The 14,669-nt window shown below is 42.2% G+C and overlaps 1 protein-coding gene across 1 annotated transcript in view; it reads right to left on the bottom strand.

Moving 5' to 3' along the window:
* LOC141252975 (arylsulfatase H-like) overlaps positions 1-8,570 on the bottom strand; it is a 129,584-nt gene extending 121,014 nt beyond the window's left edge. Inside the window, exon 1 of the mRNA XM_073670729.1 lies at positions 8,501-8,570. The gene's annotated coding sequence lies outside the window, so the exon portion shown is untranslated. The remainder of the gene's footprint in view (positions 1-8,500) is intronic.
* Between the last annotated feature and the right edge of the window lie 6,099 nt (positions 8,571-14,669).

The following is a 14,669-nucleotide window of genomic DNA, read 5'->3' as shown; positions in this document are numbered from 1 at the left end:
TTAAGGGCATGAAAATTAGAATTTTGAAAATTGCAAAATTTTCAAAATTTTCACCAAATTTCCAATTTTTTCACAAATAATCACAAGTCACATCGAATAAATTTTACCACTATCATGAAGTGGGATCCATTAAAGCGTTCCAGAGTTATTATCTCATAAAGTGACAGTGGTCAGAATTGTAAATTTCGGCTTGGTCATTAAGGACTTAATTGGCTCCGTCCTTAAGGGGTTAAAGGACTGTCCCTTTGCCTGTTCCAGGGTCCTTACCTAGAAGGACCAAGGACCCCATGCCTTAGGAAACAAAGGACCATGTTTCTTAAATCTGCATGGACTTTCTCAGGAATATTGACTGTGTTGATATGTGTTTTATTGATTGCCAAATATTCTACAAAAACTGTGCAGTATTTAAATATTTTGTATTTGAATTTGATAAAAATGTTTAGTGGTAGTTAGGGAAAGCCAGTTAAAGACGAGCCAAAAGCTACGGCTGAAGAATGGCGGTTGGTTGGTTCAAATTGTTGTTGTGGTTTCTTACAGGAGACCGACCAACAAAAGTGAGATAGGGTAATTGTGATGAACATGTGTTTAAAGTGCTAAGATGGTTCACAGTGTCCGGCCACCACCTCATCTTTATTTAAAGGGGCAGTATTGGGGGGAACACTGTCAGAGATAGTAGGGGGAGAAGAACTCCAAGGGGCTGGTTAAGGTTAACTAGATAGAAGGCCAATGTCAAGAACAACATTCAAAAAGTAGGGAAGAGTGTGATGGGTAGATACTGCATATGGTGTTGTTAAGCATCCAGCAACTAGAGGGGTTAACAGTGTGCAGCTTAGGGGAGTGGTCAAGCCTGCCCCAGTTGGACTGGGTAGAATCAGTGCTGTGCTGGAGAGCAAACGGGAAGGATGCAGATGTCTTCACCAGGCTGATGAGGGTTCTGGAACTCTCTTACTGCAACTGCCTGTTATTTGCTAGGAGTATCTACACTAGAAAGAAGAAGTTGAAGTAGGAGTTAACTGTTTTAAAGCAGAAGAAAGAATTAAACACCACGTCTGTTCTACCCTCCCATGTACCTCACTGCAAAGAAGAAAAATCGTGTTGCACTGTGGACCAGGACTGCTGGTGGGTGCACTAAATAATGTGGCTATATAGACTGGTGTCGTGGGTGCACTGAACTGTGCTGCTAAAAGACTGCTCCATACAGACTGTTGTTTACTGTGCCTTTGTGAAGAAGCTGTTGATGTGGTTGTTCATGGAAATCCTGTTTCTTTAATGGACTTGATTTGTACTGGCAGTGCCCCTTACATTAAATCTGCTATTCACCTGTTCATGAGGACTCTGTCAAGTGTGTCTGTGCCAACAAGTGAATGCATCTTATGCCTGGGAAAGCTGCAATGTATGGTCGCCCTGAGTAATGGTTCCCTCAAGATTCCAAGAATTCATGAGATCTGTCTCGCTTCTATCTTAATCTAGCGGCGTGCACGTAACAATTTATTCTCAGGAGTAGGTGCCAAAACCAGGAGTGGGTGATAAATGCAGAATTGGTGCATTTGTTTCTATTATACCTTTTATCTGATTGTTTCTCACTTGGTTTTGGCTCCCACTCCTGAGAAAAAATACTGACCAAATACTGATAGTGGGGCTGTGGCATGCATGCTCAGCATGCACACCTGCTGTCTCTTTACTCTTTAGCAACAGTACATCTATGCTCTGGAATGATATTACTAGCGAGTGTGCTCTCAGCTGCTCGATAATCGATTGACTATCGGGGCGCTCGGGAACGCTCATTTTTCGGTCAAGTATTGCGGGTGCTCGAACACCATGCTCGAGTCCCTTTCCCCATAGACTTGCATTAGATGCAGTAAATACGCAGTTTACAAAAAAGCACATGTGTTGTAAATGTGTTTACACAGGTGTTTTCAGCCTGGTTTAACTTAATAAATAATTTAAAAAAATGATGTGGAGTCCCCCCTATTTTTGATAACCAGCCAAGGTAAAGCAGACAGCTGTGGGCTTATATTATCAGGCTGGAAAGGTTTCATGGTTATTGGGCCGGTCCCAGCCTAAAAATATCAGCCCGCATCCCCACCTCAGAATTGGCCCTGGTGCAGTGGCAACCGGGGAAATGGTATTTGGGGTTGATGACAGCTGTGATTTGTCAAAAATCACATCTGCAATCAAGCCCTAAAGTTAGTCATGGGGATGTGTCTATCTGACACCCCTCATTGCTAACCCAGTAAAAAAAATAAAAACACACACACACAAAAAAAAAACTTTATTTGAATAAAGACTTCCCCACACTATCCCTCGTTCACCAATATATTGTAAAAAAAAACATGTAGATCCGAAGTAATCCAACGACAAAGTATTCCAGAAAAGGATACTTGAATGAAAGCAAAAGACAGAAATAAAAACAATAGACAGTCCCTCGTACACCAATTTATTACCCAAAATGTTGACATGAAGCTCTACTGTAGACCACATTCCCTGAATTTGGCTTTGGCGTCTGTGAATAGCAGTAAAGTGACCTCTATTCACAGGCGTCAGGTAGTGACTACAACTTTCATCAGTAAAGCCAGGTCTTGCTGCGCGCAGGGAGACCCGGCTTCTCTAATGAGAATTGTAATCGCTACCTAGCGCCTGTGAATAGCGGTCACTTTAATGTTATTCACAGATGCCAGAGACAGAATTGAGGAAAGGACGTGTACTAAATTCGAACCTGCATGGCAACATTTTGGGTAATAAATTGATGAAAGAGGGAGTGTCTATTTTTTTTATTTCTGTCTTTTTCAGTCTTTCAAGTATCCTTTTCTGGACTACTTCGGATTCGTTGGATTACTCGGACCTGCATGGATTTTTTTTTTTAAATAAATTGGTGAACAAGGGATATTGTGGTGGAGTCTTAATTCAAATAAAGTTTTTTTCCTGCGTGTGTGATTTTATTTTTTGATTACTGGGTTAGTAATGGGGGTGTCTGATAGACACCTCTCCATTGCGAACCCCAGGGCTTGATGCCAACTATGATTTTTGACAAATCACAGTTGTCATCAAACCATTACCCCGATTGTCACCACACCAGGGCAATCGGAAAGAGCCGGCAAAGCGCCAGAATTGGTGCATCTAATGTGATGTGCCTATTCTGGGGTGGCTTCAGGCTTGTATTTTTAGGCTGGGAAGGGTACAATAACCATAGACCTACCCAGACCGATAATTTAAGCCCACAGTTGTCTGCTTTACCTCGGCTGGATATAAAAAATAGGGGGATCCCATGTAGTTTTTTTCAATTATTTATTTATTAGGTTAATCCATGTACAGTAAACTACACATCCATGACACTAACTATATATCTCCAGGATATCTATCTGGCTATCTATCTACCCCATATCTTTCTAGCTATTTAACCCATATCTATCTATCCAATTATCTATCTATCTATCTATCTATCTATCTATCTATCTATCTATCTATCTATCTATCGAGTGACCTTGCACTCCCCCCATTTAACCAGCAGGTGACGTATATTCTAGTCTACCAGCCCATTTAAATTGTAGGTGTTTCAGCCCAGAAGTGACATGTTCTGTCCAGAGTTATAGGCTTGTAGCCCAAGAGAGGCATGTAGGCAGAGTAGTACCCATCAGATGGGAGGTCACCTTGCAGCGGTTGATGGGCACACATGAATTGGCCAATTTATGCGCTAAGAACCTCCATTTTTTGTAAGTAAAGCTTATTGAGTAATAACAGTTTAAATTAAATGGTTTTATTGTCTTTATGTATCTTGGCCTTAATGGAGTGCTGCTGCGCTTTCTTTTTATATATCTTATGCAGTTTCTGCAGCTTGCACCTGTTCACATTTAGGATGTGCTGGTCAGTTTTTTTAACATATATCTATCTATCTATGTATCTATTCCATATCTATCTATCTATCTATCTACAGTGCTGTTCACTATTATTGGCACCCCATTATTTTTTCATAGTCTGTATAATATCTTCAGAAATAAATGGAAATGTATCAAAGTAACATCCTCATTATTTTTTAATTAGTTGTCCAAAGTAATACAACAATAAAACATTGATTTTTAACTTCTATGTTGCAATTTCAAAGAAAAATCAGAATAAATAGCATGTACAGCAATAAAGGCACCACTAATTAATACTTGGTTGCACACCCTTTGGCATAGCTAACCGGGTTCTTTTTCCAAACGGCAGATTTCATCTTACCCGAAGATTTTCAATGGGATTGAGGTTAGGACTCATTGCTAGCCATTTTAAAACAGTCCATTTTTTCTTTTTCAACCTTCCTGTGTACTTTTGAAGATGTGCTTTGGGTCATTGTCTTGCTGTATGACCCATGATCTTCGACTCAAACCAAATTTTTTACACTGGGTGGGACATTTGGCTCTACAATCTGTTGAGAATTGTAACAACCCTGGCGGCGTGCTGGCATGGCTTACCATCTCCCACCATGCAAGACCGTTAACTTACCTACCAGTCCAGGCTGTTCACTATGCTCCTCTACGTCCTGTGTGCACGTCTCTTGTCTGCTGGCTTAGGACGGCGGCGCTGGAACTTCCTTATTCTTAAAGTTACAGTGTGCGCAGTCCTAATGCGTCCCCAGCCTATTGCTGTGAGTCACTGGATACTTAAACCTCCTCCACCCAGTCGGAGGTGCCTGAGCAACACTTTCTTACAGTGTGTTCTGTGCAACTGTGAGCTGCCAGGTCCTGTCCTGAATCTTGCCTGTTTCCGCCACCCTGGGGGCTAAGTACCCAGGCCCGTTACCTGTATCTGTGACTTCTAGTAAATTTCTGCCACCCTGGGGGCTGAATGCCCAGGCTCGTTTCTGTATCTCGTTACTGTCAGTTCCTGTCTGAACTGTGTCCTAGCCCATTACCTGTTTGTCTCTATGTCCGATCCTTCCCTTTTCCTGCAGTGTCTGAACCAGTACCTAACTCCTACTCCTTGTCTCTGTACTTCTGTTTGTGAGTTTTGTGTCCACTTGCTACTTCATAGCAAGTACCTTGTGTGTTTCTGGTTCTGCTTGTCCCATTTCCCTGCCTCCGTATCTACCTCCTGTGTTATATCTATCTTCCTGTGTTTCTCTGTCCCTGTCTGTTTCATGTGAACAGAGCCCTGTCCTGTCTGTCTGCTCCTGCGGCTCTGCTCTGCCCTGCTCCGCTTCCCCTCTGCACCTGCAGCTCTGCTCTGCCCTGCTCCGCTTCCCCTCCATACCTGTGGCTCTGCTCTGCCCTGCTCCATTTCCCCTATGCATCTGCAGTTCTGCTCTGCTGTGCCCTGCTCCGTTTCACCTGTGGCTCTGCTCTGCCCTGCTCCGCTTCCCCTCTGCACCTGCGGCTCTGCTCTGCCCTGCTCCGCTTCCCCTCCGCACCTGCGGCTCTGCTCTGCTGTGCCCTGCCTAAAAGTAGAGTAATACTCTGACAACATTGTTTCCAGCAGTGACCTGGGAGTCATAGATGCGTTCAGTTGTCTTCCCATGCTTTACCTATTCCATTTGTGTGCTGTTTTTATCCATTGCAGTGATTTTCCTGCCCCCCAACCCCGCAACCTTCCTGTTAGGGTCTTCCGGAAAAATGGTCGAGTTTCCCATTGACTTCCATTATACACTACTCAAAAAAATAAAGGGAACACTTAAACAACAGAATATAACTCAATATAAATCAAACTTCTGTGAAATCAAACTGTCCACTTAGGAAGCAACACTGATTGACAATCAATTTCACTTGCTGTTGTGCAAATGGAATAGACAATAGATGGAAATTGTTGGCAATTATCAAAACACACTCAATAAAGGAGTGGTTCTGCAGGTGGGGACCACAGACCACACCTCAGTACCAATGCTTTTGGCTGATGTTTTGGTCACTTTTGAATGTTGGTTGAGCTTTCACACTCGTGGTAGCATGAGACGGACTCTACAACCCAAAGAAGTTGCTCAGGTAGTGCAGCTCATCCAGGATGGCACATCAATGCGAGCTGTGGCAAGAAGGTTTGCTGTGTCTGTCAGCGTAGTGTCCAGAGGCTGGAGGCACTACCAGGACACCGGCCAGTACACCAGGAGACGTGGAGGGGGCCGTAGGAGGGCAACAACCCAGCTGCAGGACCGCTACCTGCGCCTTTGTGCAAGGAGGAACACTGCCTGAGCCCTGCAAAATGACCTCCAGCAGGCCACAAATGTGCATGTGTCTGCATAAATGGTAAGAAACCGACTCCATGAGGGTGGTATGGGGGCCCGACGTCCACAGATGGGGGTTGTGCTCACAGCCCAACACTGTGCAGGACTGTTGGCATTTGCCAGAGAACACAAGGATTGGCAAAGTCTCCACTCTCGCTCTATGCTCTTCACAGATGAAAGCAGGTTCACACTGAGCACATGTGACAGACGTGACAGAGTCTGGAGAAACTGTGGAGAGCGATCTGCTGCCTGCAACATCCTTCAGCATGACCAGTTTGGCAGTGGGTCAGTAATGGCGTGGGGTGGCATTCCTTTGGAGGGCCGCACAGCCCTCCATGTGCTCACCAGAGGTAGCCTGACTGCCATTAGGTACCGAGATGAGATCCTCAGACCCCTTGTGAGACCATATGCTGGTGCAGTTGGCCCTGGGTTCCTCCTAATGCAGGACAATGCCAGACCTCATGTGGCTGGAGTGTGTCAGCAGTTCCTGCAAGATGAAGGCATTGAAGCTATGGACTGGCTAGCCCATTCCCCAGACCTGAATCTGATTGAGAAAATCTGGGACACCATGTCTCGCTCCATCCAACAACGTCAAACCACGTTGCACCACAGACTGTCCAGAAGTTGGCAGATGCTTTAGTCCAGGTCTGGGAGGAGATACCACAGGAGACCATCCACAACCTCATCAGGAGGATGCCTAGGCATTGTAGGGAGGTCATACAGGCACGTGGAGGAAACACACAATGCTAGCCTCATGTTGACTTGTTTTAAGGACATTACATCAAAGTTGGATCAGCCTGTAGTGTGTTTTTTCACTTTAATTTTGGGGGTGACTCCAAATCCAGGCCTCCATTGGTTAATAAATTTGATTTCCATTGATGATTTTTATGTGATTTTGTTGTCAGCACATTCAACTTTGTACAGAACAAAGTATTCAATGAGAATATTTAATTCATTCAGATCTAGGATGTGTTATTTGAGTGTTCCCTTTATTTTCTTGAGCAGTGTACTTGGCACTCGAGTCGAGCCCATCCGACATGCTCGATTCGAGCACTCGAGCATTATAGTGCTCGCTCATCACTGGATGTTACTACTACAGTGGAACAGAAGTGGCACTGAATTCTGCAAGTGGCTGCCAAACATAGTCTGCACTGTGGGGAAGTACATGTGAAAACTCACTGGTTTAGGAGAATAACCTTAGACTGTGGCTTAGCCATTGTACTCGGCCCAGTAACTGGCTATTATTAAGATACTTTGTAAACAATTTCAAGAGAAGTTTGAAGTGACATTGTTAACTTAGTCAAGTCATATTTGTCTTGTTGCTGCTGGTAGCATGTGTGTAACTTCCAAGATTGTGCCCTCATTAAAATACCTGATACACTAGCTGCCTTCTTCTAAGTAAATGTCCATTCAAGTCAGGGGCATACATAGAAATCAGGGGCCCCATAATAAAATTTCTAATTGGACCTCCCTTTCCCACCAAAAAATATTTTGTGAAGTAGACCATGTCATAGCTAACCAACTTTTACAAACAGAGAGAGGGACATGTATTGTGGCACGTACACAAAAATATGCCTCAATTGAAGCCCTTTAGTGTTCTGACCCATGATACCCCTTTCATAGTCATTATACGCAGAGCATAATATCCCCTAAATGAACCCCCCACACCCCATTTCACCCCACAGTCCTCCCACATATAAAGTATGACACACATTCACAGTGCCCTCAACACAGTATAATGTCCCCAAAGTATGATGGTTTTAAAGTGCCCCCCCAAATACATGAACAAAATTAACACTAACAAAAATGTCTACAAACATCTGACTTTGTTCCCACGTAGATGTAAAATTCTAAGGTGTGTGTGTATATGACTGTCCTTAGATGTCAGGAATACACAAAACTGCCACCTGGAGGACAAAAAAGCTTTTTAATTTGACCGAAAACAAAAGACATAACTCAAGTGTGGTTACAGACTGCTCCTAGTAACACCTGTTTGATTGTCTAAACATATTTTCAATTATTATCTTTTCAGAATATCTGATAAAACAGCAGCACCAATAAAACAATTGTCTACAACCCAAGTACAAGTTAATGATTGTGGCGATATATAGTATATGAGCTTATTGTCAGACTAAATATCACAGTAATTTGCAAATCCTAAATCCTCTTTTTAAAACGCTATTGTTGATTTTTTTTAATTATATTGATCTAATTTTTTCACTACTTTGTTTTCTTTAGCACCTAATTAAGAATATATAGAATATTTCCATTTTCAATACCCAATAATTAAGGATCTATATACCATATGTTACTTACAGTGCGTGTAGACTGCTCATCTGCTATGCTTGGCTGCTTGACTGGTCTGTGAGAAGTTGTACTCTTAACTATATGTTATGTCATCCATTCAGAAATATATATCATCCTACCAGGAAAATGTTAACAAATCACAAGCCAATGCAGAGGTCAAAGGGAAAGTTCACTTGACAAGTTTTTCAGGTATCAGTTAACTATTGTATATTGTGCTGAAAAGTTGAAGTTTTTTAATAATATGACTTATGGGTTAACACTGCATGCCAAACATATATGAACTGTGTGTGAAAGAGCAAAGGTAAGGTGGTTGAGCCAAGAGATATCTTAATCTTAACAGCTTCTCGCAGAAGATATCTTCAAACTGTGTCAACTTGAGTTTTATTATCCTATTGAGTCTTGTTAATATGGCAGTGGCTGTTATAATGGGAGTTCTGGCCTTTTCAATAAACAGGGATCTTGCATGAAATGTCCAATTATGGCCCTTGTAAGTGTAGTGGGCCAGTCAAACCAACATACATCATTTTTATGTTTGTAAGATTTCTATTAAAGGGAAATGGTATATGTTTGATGTAGGCACAGTACTGAGCTCTGATGTATATTATGTGCCATGGGCATGTAAGATGGTTGAGATCACAGATCACCGTAGACCAACATGGCGCCACACAAGCTATGTAGATAGGAGTTGGGTTAAGGGTGCAACAGGGCAGATTCAGTCAAAGAGCACCACTTTTGGTTAGTTAGTATTACAAGGGGTCAAGAAACCTACTTGGAAATACCGCCAAAGCAGAGTCTGCTCGGAGAGAATTACAGATTGTGACATGGCTCTAGAATAAGCGAGTGGATATGGATAGTGATGGGCAAACTCGAACAGTAAAGTTTGGGATCCGTACCAAACAGCTAGTGTCCGTGCACGGACCCTGAACACGGACTTTTGCAGGAAGGCCGTGTTACTGTTCGGGTTCGGCAGCCTGAACATCGGGTGTCTCCCACGCTGTCATCTGTGTGACAGCGTGAGAAACACCAGCGATTCAAATCGGCGGTAAGTTTGTTACCACCGGTCAGAATGCTGCGGTTCCCACGCTGTGTATCTATTCGATTGTGCCCTTCATCTGCAAGTACACATTATGGCCTGTTCTTGTGAAAGTTATCATAGATTGGTACAATTGATGTTGGGCTGCGACTGATGCTGGTGGAAACCTTTTGCTGTTCATGTTTAAGAGATACCTCTTGTAAAATAGTGTACCTCCCAACTCCATGTCACTGTAAGGTATCTTAACCATTAAGCTCTGTGCCACAATATTTTAGGGTTAGTAAGCTGAGAGACTATTCCGTATATTGTGTAATTACAAATCTCCATGTCTCAATATTGATGATTAAGAACTGAACTAACACCATTGTTTAATAGTGATGAGCGAGCACTAAAATGCTCGGGTACTCATTGCTCGGGTCGAGCACATTGGAATACTCGGGCGCTCGACCCGAGCAACGAGCCTAATGTAAGTCTATGGGAAACTCGAGCATTTTTCAGGCGGCTCCCCCCGGCGGTCTGCAGAGGGCCTAAAAATTGCCCAAATCGATGGGAACAGTGCTCAAATGACATGGGAACAGCACAGGGAAGACCCCAGGAAGCATTTCTGACTTCCAGGTCACTGCTGTCAACAACGTTGTCAGAGGTATTACGCCACTTTTACGTACTCACAAAAAAACATACAAAAACAAAACCAAAATGGATTTTCCTGGGAAATATGTTAACCACTTCGCACCAGAGCCTGTTTTTGCCTTCGTGACCGGGCCAATTTTATCAATTCTGACCATTGTCATTTTATGAAGTAATTACTCTGGAACGCTTCAACGGATTCCCCTGATTCTGAGAATGTTTTTTCGTGACATATTGTACTTCAGGATAGTGGTAAAATTTCTTTGATATCACTTGCGTTTATTTGTGAAAAAATCTGAAATTTGGCGAAAATTTTGAAAATTTTGCAATTTTCAAACTTTGAATTTTCATGCCCTTAAATCAGAGAGATATGTCACACAAAATAGTTAATAAATAACATTTCCCACATGTCTACTTTACATCAGCACAATTTTGGAACCCAAATTTTTTTTTGTTAGGGAGCTATAAGGGTTAAAATTTGACCAGCGATTTCTCATTTTTCCAACAAAATTTACAAAACATTTTTTTTAGGGACCACATCATATTTGAAGTCACTTTGAGGGGTCTTTATGACAGAAAATACCCAAAAGTGACACCTTTCTAAAAACTTCACCCCTCAAGGTGCTCAAAACCACATTCAAGAACTTTATTAACCCTTCAGGTGCTTCACAGGAATTTTTGGAATGTGGAAGAAAAAAATTAACATTTAACTTTTTTCACAAAAATGTTACTTTAGACCCAATTTTTTTTATTTTCACAGGGGTAACAGTAAAAAATGGACCCCAAAATTTTTTGTGCAATTTCTCTTGAGCGCGCTGATACCCCACATGTGAGGGAAAACCACTGTTTTGGGGCACGGCAGGGTTCGGAAGGGAAGGAGCGCCATTTGACTTTTTGAATGTAAAATTTGTTTGAATAATTAGCGGACGCCATGTTGCATTTGGGGGGCCACTAATGTGCCTAAACAGTGGAAACCCCCCACAAGTGACACCACTTTGGAAACTAGACCCCTTTGGGAACTTATCTAGATGTGTGGTGAGCACCTTGAACCCCAAGGTGCTTCACAGAAGTTTATAATATTGAGCTGTAAAAATAAAATTTTCACATTTTTCCCACAAAAACATTTTTCATCCCTTAATTTTGCATTATCATAAGGGTAATAGGATAAATTGCACCATGAAGTTTGTTGTGCAATTTCTCCTGAACACGCTGATACCCCATATGTGGAGGCAAACCACTGTTTGGGCGCACGGCAGGGTTCGGAAGGGAAGGAGCGCCATTTGACTTTTTGAATGTAAAATTTGTTTGAATAATTAGCTTCATAAAAATACAATTTTCAAATTTTTCCCACAAAAAATGTTTTTCATTCCCTATTTTGCATTATCATAAGGGTAACAGGATAAATTGCACCATGAAATTTGTTGTGCAATTTCTCCTGAGTACGCCGATACCCCATATGTGGGGGAAAACCACTGCTTTGGTGTACGGCAGGATTCGGAAGAGAAAGGAGCGCTATGTTGGCTGGGATAGGTTGAAGACACCATGTCACATTTGAAGAGTCGCTGACATGCCGAAACAGTAGAAACCCCCACAAGTGACCCCATTTTGTAAACTACACCTCTCAAGGAATTCATCTAGGGAAGTAGTGAGTATTTTTTAATATTTAAATTTATACCATTGGGCAGTGAAAAAAGCATAATTATATTTTTACCACAAAAAAATGTTTTACCCTCAGATTTTATATTTTCACACAGGGCAATGGGTAAAAATGGTGCCGAAATGTGTCACACAATTTCTTCTAAAAGTGGCAATACCCCATATGTGGCTGTATCGTACCGCTCAGCCATACGGCGAGATCTGGGGGGGACGGAGCGCTATTTGACAATTGGAGAACAAATTATTGTAGAATAGGCATTTGGGAGCACAAAATTCTCTGAATTTCTTTTGGTGGGCAAGGGCCATTTCGCTTTTCCAGAGCCTTTCTGCTACCAGTAACTTGGAAGTCCCTTATATTTTTAACAGATGACGGACCTGAGTGGGGACTAGCTTTTTTTGAGGACTGAGTTGAAGCTTTTATTGGGAACATTTTACGTAACATTTATCCGGCGCTCTAGGCTGAGCACTTACATCGGGGTTTCCATCTAAATTTCCAAGTGATGTAATTCAGATGAAACCCCTGCGGGATCCATTCACTGTAATGAGGCAGCAGAGTTACTCTGGACTCCGTCTGGCCTCTGTTTAGCGGTGTCCTTTTTTTCAGAAGTGCACAAAACTGTGGCCAACCGCACTTTTATGCACGCCTAAAACAAATGACACCGTGGGATCACAGGCCAGACGGCATTCACAGTGGCCTAAGTGCTCAGCGCAGAGCGCAGGATAAATGTGAGCAGAGCCTTACTGCGATCTTTGGGAGACATAATAAACAAATCGGTAGCAGGTGAAGAATTGGTTTTATTTAATTTTTACGCCGTTCCTCGTGCAGTATAAGTGATGTGATTACTTTATTCTTCGGGTCGGTGCGATTACAGAGATACCAGATTTATATCGGGTTTTTATGACTGACAGCTGTCACACACTAAAAGACGCTTTTTTTTGCAAAATCTAGTTTTTGCATAGCCATATTTTGAGAACTATAATTTTTCCATATTTCGGCCGACAGAGTCATGTGATAGCTTGTTTTTTGCGGAACGAGTTGACCTTTCTATTGGTACTATTTTTGGGAACGTGACATTTTTTGATCGCTTTCTATTCCGTTTTTTGGGAGGTAAAATTAACAAAAACAAACAATTCAGGAATTGTTTTTTGAGGTTTTTTTTTATGCCGTTCTGCGTGTGGTAAAAGTGATCAAGCAGCGTTATTCTTTGGGTCAGTACATTTACAGCGATACTACACTTACTGTATTTCTTTTAAATGTTTTGGCGCTTTTGCACAATAAAACAATTTTATAGAAAAAAATATTTTTTTTGCATTGCTTTATTCTGAGCGCTATAACTTTTTTATTTTTCGGCTGATGGAGCTGTATGGCAGCTTTTTTTTTGCGGAACAAGATGACGTTTTCAGCGGTACTATTTTTATTTCCATTTTGCTTTTTGATCGCATTTTTTTCCACTTTTTGTTTGGCGATATGAGGAAAAAGCATAGTTTTTTGCTCCGTTTTTTATTTATTTTTATTACGGTGTGCACAGAAGGAGTTAATTAGTGTGACAGTTTTATACCTCAGGTTGTTTCGGACGCGGCGATACCAAGTATATGTACTTTTTTTTATTTTTGCATAAATATACGGATTTATCGGTTTAATATTTTATTTATTTATTTTAAATTATTTAGTATTTTTTTTTTAACAGTTTCAAAACATTTTTTTTTACTTTTTTTTTACATTTTTACTTAGTCCCTGTATGGGACAATAATTTTTATTTTTCTGATCGCTGATCTCATGTAATGTAATAGACATATATTACATTACATGAGATCTTCACACAGTCAGTGTGTCCTGCCAGGCTTCAGCTGCAGGCTGACGCTGGCAGGACACCATATATGGCAGAGCTGGAGGCGGTCATGTGACCTCCAGCTGCCATAGCAACCCAAGGTCCTTGAAGGTATCAGGGGTCTTCGGAGAGGTAAGTATACCACCCCCTCTCCTCCTGCTGTCTTCTATATGCCGTGATCACTATAGATCGCGGCATATAGAAGACAGCAAAGGGTTAACATCACTGGGACCTGATCCAATCAGGTCCCGATGATGTTCCCTGTCAGAGCTATCGCTCTGCACTGCTCTCGCAGCGCTTGCAGGACCCTGGGGGTCCTGAGCGCTGCGAGACCACCCACCATTTTTAAACGTTTATGTACAATGGGCGGTCGGGAAGAGGTTAAGGAACATCCTTTCCATGACATGTACAATGTATATAAAGCAAAATAAATAACCATAAACAAAACTACTCCTCCACACCTTGGGCTGTGTTCACATGTAGCGTTTTTGATGCGTTTTTGCACTTTTGCATTACTTTCAACAAAGACAAATGCATTCACTGGGAAATATCATTTTAACGTTTTACAACCTTATCTGGCCATGTGGTGTGTGACACACCATCAGACACATGCATACAGTGCTGAAAAGACATGGGAACAGCATGGGGAAGACCTCTGGAAGCATTTCTGACTCCCAGGTCACTGCCTAAAAGTGTACCCATCATAAGGGATCCTTGGCGCATGCAAAGATGCCTCTCGCCATGCACCTGTCATTGCAAACTTGCAGCAATCACCGTCCTTGTCCCAGTGCAGCGTTCAGTCGTCCCTACCCCATTCCTTGGAATGCAAGAGCAAGTATGCAGCCAGCCAGCCACCCACCCACAGGCTGCCATACTATACTGCCAAATTTTTGACAGCTGCTTGCACTTGAAATGTGGCCTTTTAGGCTCGTGGAGGCAGAAGCTTTTCACAACCTCATGCCGGCGGCGGCCGGGTGTCCATATTCGGTCCCCAGCCGCCACTGTTTCTCCCGGTATCACCTCCACCTTCCAC

Source organism: Phyllobates terribilis, unplaced genomic scaffold (genome assembly GCF_046119375.1).
Source record: "Phyllobates terribilis strain yellow unplaced genomic scaffold, ASM4611937v1 Scaffold_2__4_contigs__length_985480577, whole genome shotgun sequence".
Lineage (NCBI taxonomy): Eukaryota > Metazoa > Chordata > Amphibia > Anura > Dendrobatidae > Phyllobates > Phyllobates terribilis.
Note: the sequence above shows the minus strand (reverse complement) of the source record. Positions and strands in the feature narration are given on the sequence as shown.